The following is an 18661-nucleotide window of genomic DNA, read 5'->3' as shown; positions in this document are numbered from 1 at the left end:
GCCCCAGAGATGGGGCAGAGGAAATACAAGTAACCCTGGAACATTGCATTGTGCCAGAAAGTAATGACGTGCCCAATGCATGATGGGACATGTCAAAGTCACAGAAACTAGTCTGAAGGGCTCCCAATGACCAAATCTGGGACAATGTGAGCATCAAAATAAATAATGATTGTAATGGATTGGAAGCCATTGAATAGAATAGGTACCTATGAGTCCATGCTGATGTTAATAAGCAAATGAATAGATTGAAAGTCTGATAAGGAATGGACTATTTATCAAGTCTCAAAGTACCTCCCTACAAAACACCTATTAGGGCCGGCCCCGTGGCTTAGCAGTTAAGTGCCCGCGCTCTGCTACTGGCGGCCCAGGTTCGGATCCCGGGCACGCACCCACACACCGCTTCTCCAGCCATGCTGAGGCCATGTCCCACATGCAGCAGCTAGAAGGATGTGCAACTATGACATACAACTATCTACTGGGGCTTTGGGGGAAAAAAAAAGGAGCAGGATTGGCAATAGATGTTAGCTCAGAGCCGGTCTTCCTCAGCAAAATGAGGAGGATTAGCATGGATGTTAGCATAGGGCTGATCTTCCTCACACACACAAAAAAAACACCTATCATTTACAAAGGAAAAAAGGATAATTTTACAGTGGAGAAGCTGGCAGGCACCACCTTAACTGATCAAAGTTAACATCACCAGTGATGGGACAAATTGAACTCATGTGCCACGTAATAGGATGCAGTGAAAAGAACACAGCATTACTTCAGTGGCATTTCTGCCAAAGATGCATAATCAGAACCTAATCATGCAGAATCATCTGACAACCCCAAACTGAGGGACAGTCTACAAAATAACTGGTCTGTAATTAAAAAATTTCTAGGTCATGAAAGACTGTAAAGTTCTTTCAAATTAAAGCACACTAAAGAGACATGATAATGAAATGCAACTTGTGATTTCAGACTGGTTTATTTTGCTATAAAGGACATCATTGTGACAGCAGGTGAGACTTGAATGGATCTGAGAATTAGACGGTAACACCGTATCAATGGTACTTTCCCAGTTTTGATGGTTGTATTGAGTTATACAGGAGAAAGTCCTTATTTGTAGGAATTATACACCAAAGCATTTAGGAGTGATGGGGCATCATGTTAACAAGTTACTCTTCAATGGTTCAGAAAAAACGTTCTTGTACTGTTCTTGCAATCTTTCTATACATTTGGCATTGTTTCACTCACACAGAAAAGCAGACAAAAAAAACCCTAGTTGTTCAGAGTATTACAATCTAGTTGCTCAAAGAAGAAAAGAGAAGAATTTCTTCATCCTTGAGTAGTAGAAGGGAAGTGGCCAGAAGCCAACGTGGAGGCTCCCATTCATGGGGGCTCATAAGGGAGTCTCTGACAGGATAAGACAACATAGATCTGGACAGTGAGTGGGGCCAGGGTTTACAGCTGCGTAGGTCCACTGAGTCGGCCTCTGATGGAGGTGTCAGTGAGTGTTTTGATCACTAAACCAACTTCCTGTCATTGTTACTCATCACATCCCAGTACATCTGAGAACTGGCTCCCCCATCCTTGTCAACTTGGACAGTTCCAGGTGCAGCGCAGACCCCACGGAGTCCACTTACCATCCTGACACATGTCAGGCAGTGCAGGTGTCTAACACCTGATGACAATGAGCCTCCATTGTTCCTATTTTACTCATTCCTTCTTTGCTCATGACCTACACTGTGAAATTTTTTGTCTTGCTTTAGTTCACATTCTCCTCATCCCTGTGGCTCTCGATCCCTTGCCTCCTGTCCTGCCTGCAGCCTTAGTCTCTGCCTCTGGTGTACTTCTGTTTCCAGTTGCCCTAGTAACAAGCCTAGTTATCAATCAGGCACTAGGCAGAGATGGGCCTTCCTGCTTGGAATGCCTCTTCCTGTTGAGGGAAAGCAGAGCAAGCGGCTCTGTTGGAAGGGGTCCAAGGGATCAGATAGCCCAATCCTGTCATTTCACAGATGAGGAGACTGAGGCCTAGAGAGGCTATATGATGTGCCAGTGGTTACAGAGCCGATTCATAATAGAACCAGGAGCAAAGCCCACATTTTCGGTCTCTCAGTTCAGTGTAACTACTACAGGCTATGTTGGGGTGGAGATGGTGGTAGTAGAATTAAAAATATAAAAGTGGAAAAATAAAAAAAGACATCTTATGGAAGGCAGAGAATTCAAGTCCAGAACTTATGAATTTGATCTTGAAAGGAATGAGTCACTAAAGAGAGATGATGTGTTTGAGGTGGATTATTTGGTATTGATTTAACACAGGGTTTCTCAGCACTGCTACTATTGATATTTGGGGCTGGATAATTCTTCCTCATGGGGGCTTGTCTTGTGCATTGTAGGATGGTTAGCAGCATCCCTGGCCTCTACCCTCTAGATGCAGTGTCATCACCCCAACCGTGACTATCAAAAATGTCTCCAACATTGCTAAATGTCTGGTGGAGTAAAAAATTGCCCCTAGTTGAGAACCACTGATTTAACAGACGGATTGAAGCAGATGCACTGGAGAAAGGAAGCCAGCAGGAGGTGATGAGGGTTTTGATTCACTGAGGCAGTGCAACCAGTGGTTAAGTGTTCTGGCTCTGGAGGCAGACCTCCTGTCTTGAATCTAGACCAAACCACTTACCACTTGTGTGGCTTCCTTTGAATTCTCTAAAATGAGGGCGGTATTAATACCTATCTTTTACGGTTGTCGTAAAATAATATCTACAACACACTGATAGCATGGCTTTGAAAATAGGTAGATGTTTAATATGTGAAGAGAAATGGAGAGAAATGAGCACACCTTCACTGAGCATGTGGCAAACAAGGCAAGCCCTGCAGTGACATCAGAGTGATGTGCTGCCTAGGATATTGTACCATGTCTGTGAGCTAAACGTCTAGACCATCCTAAATGGTCTATTGACTATTGAATTTACTCTATAAGGATTTGTTGACTGATTGATAAATTACACTTGTGGGCATTTTAGTGTTTCTGTTGAAAAGCTGAAACAGGTCAGCTTTTGCTAAATTTCATGTTATGTGGAAATATATGAATCAAAGGAAAGAAGTCAAGTCAGATGCCTCATCTTTGTTTCAAATATGAAAATAAGTATGGATGCACGTATCTGTTTAGAGCGAGAAAAGAAATCACAACAAACGCCTGGAGCTCTGGCAGTTCAGGACCCTTTCTTCCGTGATCTCTTCAGGCAATTTACCAGAAATGCTTACCCAGAAGTGGTTCCTGAATGCCACCTGCCTTCCACTTGCCGCCTAGAACATTCTATAGCTCCCACAACTCCCAGCATTCATGGGGGCCCATGCAAGTGAGGAGACTTGAAACTTCAGCTTTATTAACCCCATACTAAGTCCACCACTAGTTACAGTATGCAACTCCCAGCTGATTGCAATAATGTTATTAGAGCACTCTGGGCCCTTGTTCGTGGGTCTTCTGGAAATACTTTGTGAGAATGAAAAATCCCCTGGTGATAACCACAGCATGGCTTAGCTCCAGAGGCCTATAACATCCAACTGGTGTACACGAAAACACCCCAGCAACGGATATGCGAGCGAGTTTTACTTGGCTGCTGTTTGCCTTCCACATTTGTATTGTTTCCTCTGCCAGAGCTATGCACTTATTTTATTTTCCCAGCCTGGAGATTTATAATTCTCCCACCAAGAGGTCTCTCTCCCTCTCACAGCATTCTTTTAAATAATAGTAGTTATAATCCCCTACATTTATAGTACTTTATACTTTTCAAGGCAGTTTCGTACACATTTATCCATTTGTACTATTATTTCTGCCTCAGAAATACCTATCAGCCTTATATAGAATTTCTAATTTCATTCTAAAACCCTGTGATCCTTCCAATTTGCTCTTTTAACAATGTTACGTGTTGTTCAGTTCACAGGTTTCAATCTTAATTAAACCAAGTTCAGGATACAAGCGGAAATGACTAGCAGTGAGGGGCAGATTACTAACCCTCTATGGCACATTCATTCTAAATTTAGACAATACCCTTAGAGTCTTCCAAATTGAATCACAACCTTATAATTAATATTTCTTGTCCTTCCTGCTCCCTGTGTGAAATTGACAGTCCCAGTGGCACATCACAGTATTTGTAAGTATTTATTCTTTACAGATTGTGTGTAACCATATGTGAACTGAGAACAGCAAGACAGTACTTTTCATTTTTTCCAAAGAAACAATCAAAAAATTAAATCTAAATGATAACTGCATAATTGCATATAAATATATTGATCCTCCCCCCAAAATCCCCAGTTTAAAAAATCTTATTTTTAAAGTTAAAATATTTTGCTGTGTGTGAATCAAAATTCTATTGTAGCCATATCTGTACATGTGAACACACGCATGTGTGTATAGAATGAAGAATTTTTAACGCACCATGCAATTTTATAGATGATCAGTATGAAAGGTAATGTCCATTTTATTTGGCAGCAATATATAAATATGCAGGAAGAAATTATACCAGATTAAAATTTATTAACAATTTGAAGCTTTTCCAAGTTTTCTCTAACTAGATTTAAAAACACAGAAGAAAAAAACTCAATTTCAAAATAATTGAGGTTCAATGTTAGGTGCCAGGAATTCCGTACTCTGCTGTGTGACAAATATCTAATGGATATGGGGGCAGAGGGAGGTGAGGCAAGGTGAAGGAGGGGGAGAGGAAAAGACACCAACCATCTAGTCTAAGATTGGGCAATGCTGCATAAGGCTGGTGTCCAGGTACTCATGTGTGACCGTAATAAAAGTGCGTTTTATAGCTGACTTCAATGGGATCGTTAAGTGCTCAGATGCACTCATCCAAAATTGCCAGTTGAAGGTCTATTTGATAATTGGCTTTAATAATAATGTTGCATAATAGTAACCAAGAGAAGAATTTAGCTAGTTGTGGTTTTTCCTGTGAAAACTACATTTTGCATGAACTAACAACAGCTGAAATTGTGATGAATCTAGGGCTCTAATAGAAGCCAAAAGCTGACTCAATCTATTTGTAGTTAAATAATCTAATTCCTGGTCAATAGCAGGCAACATGAAGCCACAGTTAAATGAACCACATACCCGAATACCAGACTTGGAGAGGTCTACAGTCATTTGCGATAAAACATCCATCCCTTTGACTGGTAAGTCTCCAGCTACCTATGCATCAAAGAATTATGGGTATCTATCCCGGTCACTTGGTATCAGAGAGGGTGGCTATGCCTTACAAAATTATGAACGTCTGTAGGCCTCTCCATGTTAGGTCAGTACACATCACCTACTGGCTAATAGCTTCCAAAGAGATTCTTAACGTCCCTGTAGACCAGCAGCGTTATCATCATTAGGAGCCTTATTGGAAATGTAGAGTCTTGAATCCCACCCCAGACCTCCTGTATCACAATGTGCATTTTAACAAGATCCCCAGGTGATTCAAATGCACTTTAATATTTGAGAACCATTGCTTTACATGGTCTGTCACACCTTCCTTTGGGCTCTACATTTTAAATCTATATCATTGCAAAAGAGTCTGAACTGATCCTCATGTCGCTTTATTTATGTCTTCATGCAACTGCCAAATGCATTTCTAAGGCACAACTCAGATGGTACAGGAAGTGCAATTCCAATCTCCCAAAGGCTTTCCTGTGGTCCTCAGAATTAAGTCCTGACTTACTCAGCCCTTTCTGGTCTACTCCCTGTCTACAATTCCAGATGCACTACTTAACATTTCCAAAGGATGTGAAAGTGACTCTCTAAATTAGAAGGGATAACAATGGCTACTCTAAATTAGAAGGTCAGAGAAGTCTTCTGGTGGAGGTGATGGTTGAGCTTAGACTCAAATGACAAGAGCCCACTATGCTGAGAATATGTCTCCTTGGTTTTGTACAGTCCATTTCCTGCACCTGGAGGAATGTGGTCACCTTACTCTGCTCCCTCCCTCAATTTTGTCTTCATTCTCCCAGATTCAACTGAAATGTCATTCCTTCCTGGAGAGTCTTTTCTGAGAAGCCCTGGTTTGCGTTTGGTTACACACCCTATGTGTCAGGCTAAAATGGTTCTGTGCATGTTCGATTCTCGGGAAGCAGACGCTGACGCAGAGTTTGGGGCACAACATATTTATTCAGGGTTAACATTTGTGACTGGAAGATGGAGGAAGTTGGATTGGGTAGAGGAAGAAATCAAGCTGTGTGATGCAGATCTGATAAAGCCTTGGCCAACTCAGTGGGGAACTCTGGAGAGGGTATTGCCCATCAGAGTGTCCAGTATTGGGCCCAAATGGCTGGGATTTTATAAGGCGGACTCAACCACCAGATGTGGGTGCCTCTGGAAGGGTGTAACTTTGGGCAAGGCAGGTCTTTGCAGCTGAGGCCGACCCCATTGCAGCCGGGCAACAAGTCTTTGCTTGAAGGGGAACTAGGTGATGCATCTGCGTGTCTACCTTAGGCATTCATCATGCCACGTTATTTTCTCTCTAAGTAGATTTTGAGCTCCTTCAAGAGAGCAAAACCATTATTTTTTCTTTTTCCATTTTTTTTTTAAAAACACACAGAACATAGCACCAAGCATGGTACATAATAGGTATTAAATACATGTTTCCTAAGTGATTAACTTGCTTTTTGAGCACTGTCCCTTCTTATTGAGACCTACCCTCACATTCTCTATGTATGGCAGGGGGGATAATGTATATACACTTTTTAAGCTCTCTAGACATCTTCAGAGATCACTTACACCATTTCTTCCATCCATTCTACACGTGCTTGCGTTTGCACTTTTCTGTAGAGCTGAAGATATCCTTCCCAGTAATCAGGCCAAGGGAAGCCAAGCTACAGGGACCACGGTTTTGAAATTGGTGATCAGCCTATTGATAATTTTGTTTCATCATGTTAAATAAGAATAATGAGAGAGTGAAGTTAATAAAAATAGATCAAGAATATTGCTATGGACTTGCCCATCAAGTTGACACCAGCCTCTGGAAAGCGTAGCCCTGTGTCAACTCGATGGCCACTGCCTCCCGCTCCTTACCACAGCATTTCGAGCTCATGGGGAACACTTTGTCCAAGGTGAATTAAGGTCCACTCCCAAGGATCTTGAATTGGTGCCCTGAGAAACTGAGTTAGAGCAGTGCCTTTCAGGCCGTTTATGGGGAAGGATCACATCATTTTCCTTAATTTCCAAAGCTCCATGGACCAATATTGCTGTAAAATACAGTAAAAAATGAATTCTCAAAAAATTGAATTGATGAAAGGATATACAAACTATAAGATCTAAATCTGTATTATTAGATTTAGCAGACAAAATTACTTTTCAATAAATTTAAACATAACAGGACCTATGGGAAAAAAGAAAAGAATCATAAAAACTGTGCACATTGTTCATTGGAAGTATATGTAGGGCCGGCCCCGTGGCTTAGCGGTTAAGTGCACGCGCTCCGCTACTGGCGGCCCAGGTTCGCATCCCGGGCGCGCACCGACACACCGCTTGTCCGGCCATGCTGAGGCCGCGTCCCACATACAGCAACTAGAAGGATGTGCAACTATGACATACAACTATCTACTGGGGCTTTGCGGGAAAAAAAGGAGGAGGATTGGCAATAGATGTTAGCTCAGAGCCGGTCTTCCTCAGCAAAAAGAGGAGGATTACCATGAATGTTAGCTCAGGGCTGATCTTCCTCAAAAAAAAAAAAAAAAGGAAGTATATGTATAGGTAATTAATATACAGAATCACTATTACACTTGTAACTTCTAGTTGTTCCATAATCATAGCCAAACAAAAAGTTACGGTTGTAATAGTAATTCTCCCTAGTGCATACCTGTTTTGAATGAACATGATGTATATCAACATTTAAAGTTTTTAATGCAGCAAAGAGCTTACTTCTTGCTTGTTGACTAATCTATGTTGTACTGATGATGACTATTTAAGGAGGATAACAAGTGTCTAAACTGCTTCTGTGTTTTCTTTTAAAATCACTTACAGTAGAGAAACTAACCTTACAGAAGTAGATTGATGGAAATGGAAGAAGATATTTTAAGGCAATTTCCACGAGCTCAGGATATTAACTTTTATCCAAAGTGGAGTAGGTGGTAATGTATATCCAAAATTTATCATCAATTTGATTCAATAGCTGGTTCCCAAAACTTTAACCTATAAAGTTACAAAGAAATTTAAATTTTCTTTTGGTGAATGAAATAAATTCTGGATTTTATACATTTTGGGGTGACAGTTGACAAAATAACCTTAAACTATCACATATTGTACCACAGCCTTGCTGTATATGATGTGTGTCTCATGCAACTCACCACCTGAATTTAGTAACAACCACACTGGTCTCTATTCTATTCAAAAAGACAGGTCCACTCATCACGGCCCACTTGGATGGTGGGGCTAGATCAAATTGCTATGAAAGTTTCTAAACATTTACTCTCAATTTCTGTACTTCTTCTTTTACAGAGTGGTAAAAATCTTTTCACAGACTGGTGTGTGGACACAACTAGAGGAGCTCAGAGTTATGTAATGGAGGAAATATGGACTGAAATCATGTGGACTTGGGGCCAAGCAAAATCTCCTGCAAGCTGAAGGTTTGGAGAAGCAGAGAAGCTTCTCAGTCTACAAAGAGAAGAGTGGAGAAGTCAAAGTCCATGGGATCCATTTAGAGACAGACAAGCAGCCTCAGTTCTAGACCTTCACCTCTCAGTCCCTGGGAGAGGCTGCTGTCAATGAAATTGCCTGCTTGGCATAACCTATTTTGAGTGGAGTTCTGTTTTGTGCAATGAAAGGATCCCATGGCTAAGATAAGAGATTACATTAATACACCCCCTCAAGAAGGCAGATTTAGAGTGAATTTCTAAGCCTCTTCCATTCACAGCTGGCTGCCCAGGTCCAGCTACAAGTGATCCAGATGTGGACTGCTTGCAGAAGACAAGGGTCAAAGTACTATTAGCCTGGAAATTTACTTGGATCTGTTTCTTTTTTACAACACTACCAGGAGATTGTGATGCTCTATGCCTTTGTGTACACTTGCATATAGGACTATCCTGATTCATTCGGAATATTTTCGAGAGAGAAGCAAGAAGCTGTGAGATTGAAGGGTAACAAGAGAGTGGAAGACCAATGATCTTCTTCAAATCATGTTGCAAGTCTTGTGAGTGCTTACTGTGTCTCACATAAGAGAGGGATTTCCACGCCAGCAGCTCTGGCCAAGCCCAATGTCATTGATTAATAGGCATGACCAATGGCTGCTGCAAAAAAAGATGATGAAAATGTGACTGCTGGTATTAGCTGGAATTTCCTCAGCGAAGGTCAAGATGAATCCACCTGGAATTGCCTGGATCAGGGAAATTAGGCTATTCTTTGGCTTAACTACTCTCCTTCCACAAACACTTTTTGTAGACTTTTTGTTGTTGACGTCTTTGCTCACTAATGGAACTTGATTCACCTTGCCTTCACATATGTGGGTGTTTGGTGTTTGCTGATGAGCATTTAAGATGATGTTTATATATTCTGGTTTTGCACAGATGTGTCTAGGGATTTAAAACATGGAGATTTCATTATGCCTGTCTTAATGACTAGATATTTATTGACTAGATTAATTAACATATTATGTATTCTCAGGCACAAATATCTCCATTGTCAATGATTTAGTAATTTCATGGGAGACATTGGAGTCTTTCATTAGGGTACATCATTACCCTTCTGGAACACAAAAATGATTCTAAACTATTATTTCTGGAAAACCACACTAAATTAGAGCACATACATAAAAAGACTTAGGGGGAAATCATGACTAGTTCATTTCTATGTAACTCCCCAAATCTCACAGCATGTGTAGAAGGCAACAATATTGGTTAACTCAAAGCCCTCACCTCTGACAGTAATGGAACATGCCAATAAATCTGTACTTTAGGAGGTGAAAAGAAAACAGAAACCATTAGGACCATAATTATGAGAATCAGCAAAAGAGAGTTCAGCTAGGCTTAAACAACAGATTTCAACTCATACCCTGGTTTAATTCCCATCTGAATTCATTATACATCAAACAGCATCTCTGTATCTCATAAAATTCTCAAATCTTTCCCTTGGAGAGCAGGAGCCAATATCATTTCTGACCTGTTGACTGACAGATATCCACCCCAGGCTGACCATAGTTCATTAAAAACAATAGATGTGTTTTTCTTTATGTCATCACTTTATTGAACCCCAAGTGTTCATTGATAGTTCTAAGGCTAGAAGGTTAAATTGCTGATATTGCAGAAGTTATCTAACTTTTTTGAAAGTTTTTCTTCATGACCTCAGGTTTGACTCTTTGAGGTAAACCTCAGGCATGGGCATTTTTAGCACATTCTGCTTTTGAGAAGCAGGCTGCTAAAACTGCTGCTCGCAAAACATCACACTCAGATTGCTTACCGCCACCACCCCTTCAGTTGTTGCCAATAGACAGGTTTTAATGTGTCAGTTCACAAAGCTCTCAGGAAGCTGCCGTCACTTTTCATTTTTGTCACTGTGAAGTTAGCGGATGTGCTCAGCATCATCTGCCCTTTGTGGTACGGGACATGAGCTTTATATAAGCTGGCATGATACATGTGGCAAACTGTCTAAGGATTTGGGAAATTAAAAATATACATTTTGATGCTTCCAATGTGCCTCACCTAAGGGCTCCCATTCTCCTGATTCCATTCCAGGTCAGAGCCTTGAATCTTTTCCCTTCTGCTTCTTCCTTTATGTTGAAGCATGGGGACAATGACACAGCATCCAAGAAAAAGATGATTTTTGCTTGAAGATGTACTAAGCATTTTTTAAATCTCATTATGTAAATGTATTATCCCAATACACTGATTCTTCTCATGTTCAACAGAGCCCTTAGACATTAGACAGCCCACTACAAACTCAGAATATTAACAAGAATTCTTTTATCCATCTACTCAATAACAAGGATTTTGGAGTTCCTACCATGTGCCTGATGTACAAAGATCTAGCTAAGGCCGTTTCCGAGATTCAAGTCCAAGGCAAATGACATTATGTGTTCTTCCAATTGCACCCTCCTCTCCCCAATATTTTTACACAGGTACTATTAGGCTAAAATTAACTTCTAGCTTGAAATGTACAAAAAGTAGCATAAAGACAACCTACAGATTGCAAAGAATGTGAAGATGGAGGAGGACTGACTCACATTATTGAAGATGTTGCTCTGGGTTTTATGGCGGAATAAAGAAAGGGAGGTTCCAGGATGATCAATAAACTCAAGAGTGTTTGGCATCTGCTGTGGAGCCACCAGCTGTTCCCTCACCTGCATCCTTTCTAAGTCACTGCCAGGTACTCAGTAGCGCTCCCTCAAAGAGGAGGAGAAGCAAGGAAGGTCAGCGCATGATGTGTGTGAAGTCTCAGGTTGGCCTTCAAAGCAAGTGCGGTTCTTAGTGGAGAAGAATAGAGAGGTCATTCTTGTCCAGGGGACCACAACACACAGGCCTCACAGAGTCACAGGTGTCCGACTGGAGACTAGAGGTCGGGTAGACATGGGCTGGCAGTGCTGCCTCCATCTTGTTTCCTCTGTCTCTGGATTCCCATTTTCTCACAGCTGGACCACTGATTTCCCCCCACTTGTAGTCTCCCCTCTTGGTTGTGTTCTTTGCCAATCCTGAGGGAGACTGAAAGTATGTCCACAGCCATACCTTCTTTCTCCACCAGGCCTTGCACACTGATTTACAGTCACATCACCATTACAGCCCTGGGGTCAATGGCCCAGCCACACCTGCAGGTCTCAACATTGTTCTTTATCCACTGATCAGATCCAGACTGACTGGTGCCCCTGGAGCAATGCCAGCAGTCAGATCCCTCCAAGATACAGCTTACCTCCTGCCCAGCTCCTGCCCTTCTAGGACTAGAGCCCTGCTTTTTCCAGGTCCCTGGACTCAGGGATTTATCTACTCTTTTTTTCTTTCTTTCTTTTTTTTTTTTTGAGGAAGATTAGCCCTGAGCTAACATCTGTTGCCAATCCTCCTCTTTTTTGCTACGGAAGATTGGCCCTGGGCTAACATCCGTGCCCATCTTCCTCTACTTTATATGGGACACACCACAGCATGGCTTTGATAAGCGGTGCGTAGGTCCACGCCCGGGATCTGAATCTGTGAACTCTGGCGTCACCGAAGCAGAGTGCAGGAACTTAACTGCTATGCCACCAGGCCAGCCCCTCTGACCTACTCTTGATGATCTTTCCTCCTCTGTGGGATGGGAAATTTTTACCCCTGACCCCAGCCCAGCGGCTGGGATACTACTTCCCAGAGAGAGCTTTGTAGGATGATTATCTGTCTCCCTAGCACTCTGCTATCTGGATTTTGGGTCAATGTCCCTTGTTGGCCTGATTGGGAGCCTCAGTTGAAAGCCATTTGAATCATGTCTGAGATTGATGCAGGTTTGAACACTACTTAGAAGAGCTCAGCACTGCTCTTTACCTGTTCAACCTCTGCAGCCCCATCATTTTCCCATCACTCATTTTGTCCTGGTAGTTGGTTATGTTGCTTCTTGGAGAACCATCATGCATTGATTGTACTTAAATACAATTTAATCAAATGTCAAGCCATGCTGTGTACATAGGAACAATGCTGGTGGACAATCTCGACTGATAACCTGTGATGTTAAGATCTGATTTTCTATGTAAGAATAATAACAATAATAACAAAAACAACAGTTAGCACTGGTATATTACAATACTTTAGAAAGATAGACACTCATTTGGTCCTCACGATAACCCTATGGTGAGTACTATGCTGATCTCCATTTTATAACTAGGGAAACGAAGTCACAGAGAAAGTAGTTGACTTGCTCAAGGTCACACAGCTAGTGTGCAGACAGCTGAGATCAAAACCCAGACGTTCTGACCCCTGAGTCCACATTTTTCACCATCATGCTATGCTGCCTATCTGAAGCAGGAGGCCACAACATAATCAGTGGTCAACTTTTGGGATATTTTTGGAACTGTTTACATAAAATATTTCTGTTAAAACAGAATTACTGCCAACTGTACTCTGTCAACAAGCATGCATACATGCAGACACACATATAATCCGACACGGATAAGTACTTACCTCTCAGTGCACAAATGATCAATTTGGGCAAGGGTTTTGGAGTGCCAATCAAACACTATAAGATATATAAAGAGATTATCACAATGCCTGGTGCATTGTAAACATTTGATAACATATTAGTTATTTTTATTAACACATCATGTATCAGTATTATGAATTAATATGCAATCTCTCCATACTACTATCACAGATGTGGTATCTTACTATAAAAAGAGATGTGAGAAATGTAAAATGCTGCCTTTCTCACCATGCCCCTTGCCTTTGCATATCCTCCTAAGATGCTTCACGTGACAATTTCTCTATATGTAAAACGGATGCTAAAATTTTGTCTCTCTCAATATCACAATAATGTTGGGAGGTAAAATAAAATAATTTGCAAATTAAAGCCTTTGAAATGACTATTTTAATGAAATGCTGGGAGAGTTCCTTAAAAATCAGATTATATTGCGTACTCTTTCCTCTAGGCACTCCCTAGAAACATACCATTTTAAAGTAGCTTTTATTAACAGGAAATAGCATGCCCAATAAAGGTGATAAAACTATTTTCAAGTACATAAGAATAGGAACTTCTCTCTGTCTCATCTCTCTGTCTATCAGGGTCAGCTTCACGGGTGTGACTTGTGCGGTCACACAGGGCCTCACACTTAGAAGGCCTCCGTGCTTGCTGTGCTTTCACTATTTTGAAATTCTTAGTAATTTATGAATAAGGGAGCCTGCATTTTCATTTTGCGCTAGGACCCTCAGGGTCCTATCGTTAGTCTGTAACGGGCCCAGCCTCATAATGTAGAGCTGATTCACTTGGGGAGCAACTTCTCCACAGGGTCTAGTAACTCCCCACAGGGGGCTTAAGCTAAACTTAGAACTGAAGAGAATTAATGGTACATTTGCAATAATGATGATCTTCTTTACTGTTACCACATTAGACTCCTATATCCTGGCAAAGTGACTTAGTGAAAAACTAAGTGAGGTTCATTTCAGGGACAAAGAAAGTGATCAGCGTCAGAAACATCTGCCTCAGTCAGGGAGAAGGGAGTTACACCAAGAATGCCTCCATTTCTGGGATCTTAGGTGCTAGGAAGCATCTCCCATGTTCAGCTGCCCACGCCGGGCCTGTAAGACGAAAGCTGACGGCCATGAGGGTGGCACCTGTCTGCGTCCCTTGTCCTGGGCAGGGCTGCACACTACCCTCCAGCAGACTTCCACCTCAAATGTGGAGCTGCTCTTGTTTCGTTGCCATTTTTAAAAACAGCTTTATCGTGAGATAATTCACATACTATAAAATTCATCCTTTTAAAGTGTACAACTCAGTGGTTTTTTTAGTATATTCAGAGTTGTGCAATCATCACTGTAGTCAATTTTTCAACACCCCTGCAAGAAATCCTGTACCAATTAGCAGTCATTCTCCAGTCCTCCCCCACTTCAGCCCCTGGCAACCACTAATCTGCCTTCTGTCTCCGTGGATTTGCCTATTTTGGACATTTCATAGAAATGGAATCATGCAAGATTTGTCCTTCACGTCTGGCTTATTTTACTCAGCATAATGTTTTCAAGATTCATCCACGTCTTAGCACTTATCAGAATTTCATTCCTTTTTGTGGCTAAATAACATTCCATTGTATGGATATACCACATTTAATTTATCCATTTGTCAGTTGATGGACATTTGGATTGTTTCCATTTTGGGGCTGTTGGGAATAACGCTGCTATGAACATTCAGGTACAAAGTTTTGTGTGGATATATGTTATTGTTTTTCTTGGGTATACACCTAGGAGTGTAATTGCTGGGTCATGTGGTGAAGCCAGTCATTTTTCTACATACCTACAAAAAGAAGACCTTGCTGTCAGTATCACTAAAACCAAACCAGACATTAAATATGAAACTCCCTAGGGCTCCAAATTAGACAGTTGTGAAATATTTTATATCCAGATTCAAAACTTGGAGTCAGATTTGCTGGAACAGCCATGGCATAAATGAATTTATAATTAAGTAAACAAAACCCAGAAAAGGTAACATCCCTCTGTCCTCCAGCATAGTTAGAGTAGATAATCCAGGATTTTCGTTATACCTCTGCCAAAAATTGCATAGGCATCTGCTCAGAATCATATTCCCTCCTGAGGCACTTTGAGAGGTCTGGCCTGGGAAATATTTGTAGAAAAATATGCCAAAAATTAACCGTGTCCTTGTGTGTGTGCCGAGGACAGGTTTGAGACAGAGAGTTTTGGGAGGTGCTGTGGTCTAAACGTACCCCTCTCCATTCACATGTTGAAACGTAACCCCCAATGTGACAGTATTAGGAGGTGCAGCCTTGGGGGGGTTCTTAGGTCATGAGGGTGGAGCTCTCATGAATGGGATTAGTGCTCTTATAAAAGAGACCCCAGAGAGCTCCCTCTCCCTCCCACCAAGTGAGGACACAATGAGAAGTCTGAGACCCAAAAGAGGCGCCCCCACCCCCGGCTGTGTTGTACCCTGATTTCAGACTTCCAGCCTCTAGAACTGTGAGGAATAAACTTCGGTTGTTTATAAGCCACCCAGTCTGCGGTATTTTGTTACAGCAACTTGGACAGACTAAGACAGCAGGGGAGATCAATTTGAGGGAAGAAATTATAAAAAATAATATGAACACTGCTAAGGCAGTGTTGTCAGACTTTGAAGTGCACACAAATTACCTGACTATCTTGGTAAAATGAATATTCTGATTAGGTCTAACAAAGAGGCTTAGATGCTGCGTTTCTAACAAGTTCCGAGGTGGTGCCAGTGCTGCCTGTCCCTTGACTCACACGTTGAAGTAGCAAGCTGCTCTGGGACCCGTGGCAGCAGGAGGACAGGTTAAGTGACACGGCTCCCTAGACTGAGCAATTCATGGACCCCGATTTGTTGCCCCAAATTGGACTCCTGTGTGGTTTTCTAGGTAAAATAATGCCTGTTAGGGCCAAATATTCCATCTAATAAACTGAGAGAAGTGAGGGGAAGGCATGGTCACAGTAAGCCAGTTCTCCTCTAGCAGAATCAGCGCATCTCATCTGGTCCTCAATTCAATGAAGCTTGACAAGCTCGGTTAAGTGGCAACCTATTTGAAAGTTGGGCGGCTTCGTGGCTCCATGAAATGCCAGAGTCAGACCAAAAATGAAGAATAATTGACTATAAAATTCAAAATTATACTGTATCCTCCTGAAATACATTAAAAGGGGATCTAATGTAAAAGCCACAGAAAAAATATTAAAATGCTACTTTCCCAACCACCCTCTCAGTCCCTAAGACACAACACAGCAGCCTTCAAGATCTTTCTCACATTTCTCTCCACTCTGTCTCTCTCCGTCTTGCCCATAGAGACTTTCTTCTTCCTCTCCCCACCCTCCCCTCTGGGTCAGGTTTTAATTGGGTACACACTGCATCTCAGACTTTAAAGTGCACTTGAGTCACCTGGGATCTTGTTAAAACAGATTCTGACAGTAGATCAGGGGTGGCCCAAGAATCTGCATTTCTAACAAACATCTAGGTAATGACGTGCGCCACACTCTGAGGCGCAAGGGTGTAGATTATCTTAGCTTCTCTGCTACCTTAATTTCTCCTTCTCTTCCTACTCCCTCTTCAACTTAGTAGGTAATATATGCTGATTGAATAGACTGAATAATCCTTCCTGACTCTTAGTTTTATCATGTATAATAGCGATGGCATGGAGGCTACTTTTCCAAGGTCAGATTAAAAATTACATTTAATAATAATATGTAGAAGACCTAGCACAGTGCCTGACACACAGTAGATGCTAAATAAATATCAGTTTATTTTATTCCACCTTCCTGGGTTCCTTCTGGAGCTCTAGGCAGGCGATTTTTGTAAGTGCAAGGGGTAAGCAAGCATTAATAACCGATATTAGCAGATAACCACAAAGCAGATTTTTCCCCATAAAAAATGCATTATTTATTAAAACAGAAGCATGAACGATACAACCAGTCACTGTGAAAAAGTATAATCATATTGGTTTAGAAACTGCATGAATTGGTGATGACGTCCTTTTGAGTCCAGGCAGTCTAAAATGAGATCAAGATTTCAGAGAAACGCAACGGCAGAGGACCTCATCCACCTTTATTCCCCATCAAAGATGAAGCAATCAAAGACTGAGGTAAGAAAAGTCAGATATTACCCACACAGTTTCTAGCCCTCTGCCTGAAGCGAGTTCTTCAATGATCTGAATGATTCTGAGCCCCGGCTAACTTGGCTCTCTCTGTGATGGCTGAACAGATGACAAATGGGGTGCCTGGCTCTGTAGTGGGGTGTCCGCAGGCCTGAAGAACTTCCTTTCCAAGGGAGGAGACATTCTGACCCCTGTTTAATTCTTCCTCAAGGCAGAAAACCATGAGACCTTGGTGACACCCAATCACAAGTCTAATTTCATCAGGGACACTGAGGATCAAGATTCTTATATTATCTAATAGAACACAGAGAGTCAGCCTAGCATAATTTCCAAACAAAGAGGGACTTTTAACAAGAAAGCTGCAGACATTACACATTTTCATTCCTCGTTGCACTCTGCCGTCCATCTTCTGGGAAAAAGGCATCCAGATCATGGCATAACTTACTTAGAACAATAGACAATTGTCACAGTCTGTTAATTCCATCTGCTTCTGACGGGAAGGAAAAATGGTTACATGGTGAAGTCAGAGGGTCTCAGGCACAGACGGGGATTTTCCTGAGGGTCTCCACAAGCGCTGAAGTATAATTGGAAGCATGATGTAAAGAAGAGAACCAGAGCGATTCTTGGTCCTCTGGGTTATCAAGGTCTCAGTCCTGTCACTGTTTCTGTGATCTGAGCCACTCTTTTATTTAAAAAAATTTTTTTTCAGTTGAGAGCTGGGCTTGGAGCTGAAGTATTAATACAGATAATGAGAAAGTAGAGGAAAGCAGAGAGGGACTTTTGCTTTTAAATCAGAGTGAGCTGCTGTATAGTATAGAATCTCTACCTGATTTGTCCTACCCATTATCAAGCTATTCCTAAACCAGAGAGAACAATGCCTGGATATTTTTAGTTTCTTGATAATTTGTAAATTACTCTGTCTTTTATTATTTAAAAAATTTGTATACTTTGGGCGTGTCATTTAGACAACCTCACCCTTGGTTGGATTCATCCCAGGAAGTAGCCCTGATTGGGAGCCAGGACTCCTGACACTTCAATTAAGTGCTCATGTGATCTGGGGTAAGCAGTTTAAACTTTCTAAGCCTTTATCTATAAGGGAGAGATTAGTTTCTATTAGTGTTTTCCAAAGTGTATTGTGTGGAATAAATGTTAGGCAAAAATAGGATTCACTGGTCAAGTAAATATGGATAATGCTGAGTTAGCATTAGTTTTCTTTATTGTAGGACACCTGAGAGTCCTTAATATGCAAATATACACTGGGACTCTCCAGAAAGAGACTGTTTCTTGAAAAATTTGATCACAGAGCCCCTCTCCTTTGCCCTCTCTCCATTTTAGTAGCATCTCCTGGGACTTGTATGAGATTGAACACATTTTGGAAAACGATGGTCTAAATAATATCTGAATTTTAACTAATAGTTATTTTAAAAGGATACTGGATT

At 41.4% G+C, this 18661-nt stretch overlaps 1 long non-coding RNA gene across 1 annotated transcript in view; it reads left to right on the top strand.

The window, feature by feature from the left end:
- The window catches only part of LOC131406053 (uncharacterized), a 31253-nt gene extending 20484 nt beyond the window's left edge, over window positions 1–10769 (top strand). The window contains exon 3 of the long non-coding RNA XR_009220050.1: window positions 8462–10769. This is a non-coding gene — a long non-coding RNA (uncharacterized LOC131406053). The remainder of the gene's footprint in view (window positions 1–8461) is intronic.
- The last annotated feature ends 7892 nt before the right edge of the window (window positions 10770–18661 follow it).

Source organism: Diceros bicornis, chromosome 5, assembly GCF_020826845.1.
Source record: "Diceros bicornis minor isolate mBicDic1 chromosome 5, mDicBic1.mat.cur, whole genome shotgun sequence".
NCBI lineage: Eukaryota > Metazoa > Chordata > Mammalia > Perissodactyla > Rhinocerotidae > Diceros > Diceros bicornis.
The sequence above is the reverse complement of the archived record's forward strand: the minus strand, read 5'-3'. Positions and strand labels throughout refer to the sequence as shown.